Genomic DNA, 6,000 nt, shown 5'->3' on the forward strand with positions numbered 1-6,000 from the left:
TATTTCAGGAATTTAGGGTTAGGGTTACCCAAAACCCATTCAGAAAAACCAGCCCGGGACTTCAGTGCTGAAATGCCACTTTCAACATTTCATAGTTTTGGACTACAGAAATAGTAATTATATATTATTATTTATAATAAATTAATTTCAAAGGTAAAACACAAAATATTGATATATTAAAATAAATATATGTAAATATATTTATATGTAAAATGTTACATATATGAAAAAATCATATTAAATATAAGACCAAGAGCATGCATTCAGAAAGTAAAGGGGTCCATCTGCATTCCGTGTTGACTTTATGGCATTAAAGTGGAGATGACAAATGTAAGATGAATGTTGCATGAGGCCAGATACAGATGCTGAACTAATAATGTAAAGATTCAGTGAATAGTGATATATGAACGTACTGCCTGAATGTGTAACTCTACAGCTAATGTACTCCAGTGGAAACCCCAAAGAGGTTTGTTTATTTCCTAAATACGTGAATAGAACATAAAAATTACATCAATAGTGATCTTAACACTGTATTTGCACTGACAAGCAGTTAAACACACTGTTGAGCCGCTGATGATGTGAACTTCATTTAGGTGCTTTGGTTACTTGAGACCAGCAGAAATCAGGGGTAAAAATCATTGCATTCCAGTGCTTTCTGTGTATTTATTGTCTCTGAGCACACGGTGTGTCACATCAGCCTCTTGATTGTACACACATTGTTTCTAATTAATAAAGGCTTCTAATGAATGAAATGGTATTGTAAGTGATGATATTAGCAGGGCCAAGTTATCTTGAAGAGTATTTTGGTGTATACAGAAATATATTTCAAATGTGCAAATGACTGATGTGCTGCACTCCTGTTACTAAACGTTCTCATCCCTTCTGAAGAGTTTAATTTGAGCGTTCATGGAAGAGTCTTCCTGCATATTGTGCTGATAAACTCCTGCCTTCGGCTTTCCTGTTGGCTTTCTTATCTCTGCTCTGCTTCCTGATGATTATGTCTATTATAGTAGAGCTCCTTCTCAGCTGTGCTGCAGTATGTTATAATGACTGTATTATGCCTTGGTACTTGCTAAGGCTCTGCTTGATTTGGGCCGGTAAGCAAAAACTTAGAAAAAGTTCATTAAAATAAAAATTTACTAAATAAATTAAATTATAATTATAATTATAAAGAGATAGATATGCTAAACAATAGATAGATAATAAAATACAAATAATACATATAGCAATACAGTTCTAGTGAGTAGCAAAGCTCAATGTAACTTAATAAAAACTCTATATTTTTCTATTTATATGTTTTACAATTTTATAATATAAAATTTTACAGTATAAATGGGGCATTTAGGCTAAGCAGTGTAAAAAGGTAGATTAAAATGTACAAAAAATGCTTTAAATGTAGATTAAAATAATAAATAAATAGATAAATGTAAATAATAAACAGTAGAATAAAATGAGATTAAAATAAATAGATGTAAAATTACATTAGAATAAACAAACAATACATAGAGCAGTAAAATATTTTTCAAATATTTTCATGATATCTTTTCACTGTATGAACTGGGTCTTTAGGCTAGCAGTATAAAAAATGATAACAAAAAAATTAAGTATGATATAAATAAGTGTTGCCAAACAATTTATGGCATCCAAATAAGTTTTTGTTTACATAATATATTTATATTTATTATTTATTTATAAATACACACAAATATAGTACAGATTTAGAAAACATTTAAATGTATTTGCATGTATATATTTATAGCAATTTAATATATATATATATATATATATATATATATATATATATATATATATATATATATATATATATATATATAAAACACATTTTTCTTTAATATATGCATGCATGTGTTTTTGTTTATATATACATAATAAATAATAAACTGGACACACATATGATATGTAAACAAAAAACTTTTATTTTGGATGCGATTTATCGCGATTAATCGCTTGACAGATATTACTAAATAACTTAAAATACTAAACAAATAATTAATTATTATTAATTGAAATATATTTCAAAATGACATTAAATTTACAGAATACAGTACAGTACTATAATGAGAAAAAGATAAGCCAAATAATGTTACATAATTATAATATTATTTGTTCAAGCCAGCCTCAACCAATCAACACGCGAGTCCAGCAGTGCCACACCAGCGCGTGGTGCATGCTGGGTAATACTCAGAAAAAGAGCAGGATCTATAGCTCACACTTTCACACTCACACACACTCACACAAACATAGAGAGCGGGATCTGAGCGGGTCTCCCGTGACGCCGGTGCGCGGGATGCGCTCGTGACGATGGGACTCTTCACTCCGGTCTCGTGAGGTAAGAAGATGACTGACAGCTGCGTGACAGCTAGCCGTTAGCACCGAGGCTACAGCTAGTGTTAGCCTGCTAGCATCGCCCATGTTAACCAATGGGTTCTGATGCTACTCTGAGCTCGTATGCTAACAGCCCGAGTTTGCTCTGCTGAATCACTCATGAAACAGTAACACGACTCTTACGGGAACTTAATGTCATAGTTTAGACAGAAGAAGATCATTTTGACTGATTAAAACACTGTATTTTATGCTGTCAGGAGTAATCAAGCTAATGGCTAACTGCTAGCCGTGAGGTAAACATCTCCAAAACCGATTCGATTCTGTCTAAAATCCTAAAAGTCCAGGTTTAATCCAGATTTAATCTAGGATAAACACAGTTTAATCTAAAACTAATCTCCTCGTCAGGTTAATAAAGTGTGTGTAGATTGATCAGTTTATGAGCTGAAGGCCTGGTGTTTTTTAACAGCTGTGATGAACTGATTTAATAACTTCACTCCTGAAGTGTGTCCTGCGCACTTAAACACTGTCATCTATTTTAGAAACTATATTACTCATAATCCTCATATTACTACATTTTAGTCTTGGTATGTGTAATATGAATGTACCGTTATAGCCTAATTATAGATATTTATAGATGAAGTGTATGATCAGAAGAAAATAAGAGTATCTTCTGAAATGCAGAGGGATTTTTAATTTGCAGTAATACAAACTAAAGGAGTAAAATAATTAAGATGGACATTTGTTGTTGCTTTCTGAAAGTAAAATGTATTTTTTTTGTGTGTGTGTGCTAGATTATAGACGTCTGCAGTTAAACTGGTGTAAACAAAAATGGTAGTTTAGCACAATTTGCTTTCTGTTCCTGTTTTAATCTTCCTGTTTTTGAAAGTATCATTTCATAATAATTATAAAATGAATACTCAGTTATGATTATTAATATCAGTTATTTACCAAAGGTTTTGTCCTTACAGGACAGTTGAGCATTACTGTCAGTCAGTCCCATTAAATCTATTGAAGATAAATCTTAAATTAATTTACAATAATATAAATCAGAGGAGTAAATAATTCATTTGGAAATCTGTTGATGTTTTTGAAATGTATAATTTCTTTTTCTTTTTTCGCTTTATAATGTCTGTAAGACATCGGCCACTTAAGTGGTGTGAATGTAAACTGAGGTTTGTTTAAGATCTTGCTGTTTTCACTCAGTCACTCTGTCATTGTTTGAGCCAGCTCTGAGCAAACAGCTCTGACGACGCTCCCAGCGCGAGACAGTGGATCATTTAAAACCCCTGTTTAATTTGCTCTGTGCTTTTGCTCTCCTTTGTAAACTATTGCATTGAGTGACGTGGATTTTCCAGACTGATCCTGCTCCGCTCGAGTCACCACTTCTCCCGTTAGCACTTAATTAACGTCTGATTTGAAGACGGTCTGTCTTGTTTTAACTCTTGTTGATTTGATTTGAGTTAGACAACAAGAACCTGTTCCTGTTAATGAGCCCTTGAGCACTATCATGATGAGCGCTGTCTACAGAGGGTGATTGCTTAGCGGTGTTACGATGGTGATCAGCAGTTTGAATAAAGAAATATAAGCATGCATTTTATTTCATGTCAAGATTAGAAGATTTACTGATGTTGTGTTCTCAAAGATGGCTTGATGTACTAAAGCACAAGCAGTGTGTGATGATTCACTCACTAGTTAGTTATTTATGGCTTAAAGCATTAACACATATGCAGAGCAACAGCAAAGTGTTGCTTGTCTTTGCAAACACCAGTAATTAGATGTAGGGTGGTGCTCATGTACAAAAATGAGGCTTAAGGTCATTAAAGAGAAGAATTCGTGATAATGCAGCGTCTCCCTGCTGTTCTCACTGTTGCGATTAAAACATGAAACGTTGCAGAAGAGCTGATTTTCTGTTGCTGTGACAGAAAGCATTTCCAAACGACTTCTTGCATTTCACATTAAATCTGATTATGGGTTTGGAATAATCCTGAGGGCATCCTGACACTTTAATTATATTAGTAGCTGTCCAACAGTCTCGTGTGTTACATGCATTGTAGGGCTGCGCAATTCAGGAGGAAAAAACCTAGCTGTGAATTTTCTGATCATTTAAAAATGAAAGCAAGAATTGTATAAAATATCAAACAAAACAATAACTATTACTATTGTAATATGTGTTGATTGGCACTTCTCTTTACACAATGGGAAGATGATGGGTGCATTTTGTCCTGTGTGACACAAACTCAGATTAGTAGCATAGATTTTTGATGTGGTTAGCATTTACTGTGAACTAGATCATGTTTTGCTTGTGTAATGAACGCAAAGCCACATCTATGCATCATATTTCTTTTGCCAGAAAAAGAAAATGTTTTCTCAAACAATAACATATCTAGTAACTCTTTTGCGATAACCAGTGTCTAATTGGAAAATATTGATGTGTAAATTAGATTAAAGGCCCTGAGAATAAATTACCCTTTATTTGTACTTTAATGGTTTGTGAGTCATATTCCTGAATGCTAATCTGTGCGTGCATGGCTTTGCTTCAGGTGTGAGCTCTCGGCTGTGTTTCTGCTCAAGGCCCCATGGAGCCTGACGTGATGCACATGTACTCCTCCTCTCCGCCCCCGATGGAGGATGGCATGGAGGACGAGGACGATGATTTCAGTGACTTCACCGGTGTCCCGAACAGCACCAGCTTCTCTGAGTTCGACACGCCGACCACATTCAACCAGTCTCAGGCCTGAACGCCACTTCGCCGCCGGAGCTGCTGAGCAACGGAAGGATCGTAGGGCTGTCCGCTCAACCCGCAGGGTCTACGAAAGCCAACGGCGTGACCCATGGCTCCGGCCAGACCTCCACACCCAATGGCAGAACGGTTAGCGTAGAGGAACTCAAAAAGTTCAGTGAGCACCAAGCTCACATCACATCCCTGGAGTCCACAACAGGGTCGGACTGACAGTGATGTCATTGACTGCAATGGCACCGCTGAAGTGCTCACCAACGGTTTTGCGACGTTAGACCAAGTGGAAGCCCGGCCACACCACACAAATCCAACGAATTTGATGTCAGTCCAGATGATTTTGCAGATTTCGCTGCCTTTTCTAATGCTGAACACAACCAGCCTTCAGAGACAGACTGGGAACATTCGAACCAAGAATGCATACCGCCACAGAACGATGCTAGCGACAGCGTTGAAGAGCGAGGCACTAGTTTAGAAGACAATAGCAGGGACTCGAGAAACACAGGGTTTGGCTTCTTTTCTGGAAACTCTGAAAGTCTCAGCAATGGTGACTGGGGTTTCCATGAAGGGTCGGATTTAGATCGAAGGGAGCTAGAAGCTGATACGGCTGAAGTCGTTAGCACAGTGGAACCGCTAGCCCTTAATGGTGTCACTTTTAGTGAAACCGATGAGAACAGGGGGTCTCCCGACTCTATTGGGGATAAGTCTAGTGGCAAGCAATCAGATGAGAAAGGCTCAGAGAATGAGACTTTAGAAATGGAGACGGAAACGGAGACTTCCTTTGGTCGGCCGCTATCGACAGACGCGCTTGAAGAATTCGGCGACTTTAGCATGACGGATCTGTCCCTCGCCTCCGCTTCAGGAGGAGACGGCCACTCCGCCGACCACAGCCAGCTGGCCGAGGATGACGATGAGGATTT

At 37.0% G+C, this 6,000-nt stretch overlaps 1 pseudogene; it reads left to right on the top strand.

The window, feature by feature from the left end:
* Nucleotides 1–2,167: 2,167 nt before the first annotated feature.
* LOC113075111 (aftiphilin-like) lies at nucleotides 2,168–5,995 on the top strand (annotated as a pseudogene).
* Nucleotides 5,996–6,000: the final 5 nt, after the last annotated feature.

Source organism: Carassius auratus, unplaced genomic scaffold (genome assembly GCF_003368295.1).
Source record: "Carassius auratus strain Wakin unplaced genomic scaffold, ASM336829v1 scaf_tig00016366, whole genome shotgun sequence".
Classification (NCBI taxonomy): domain Eukaryota; kingdom Metazoa; phylum Chordata; class Actinopteri; order Cypriniformes; family Cyprinidae; genus Carassius; species Carassius auratus.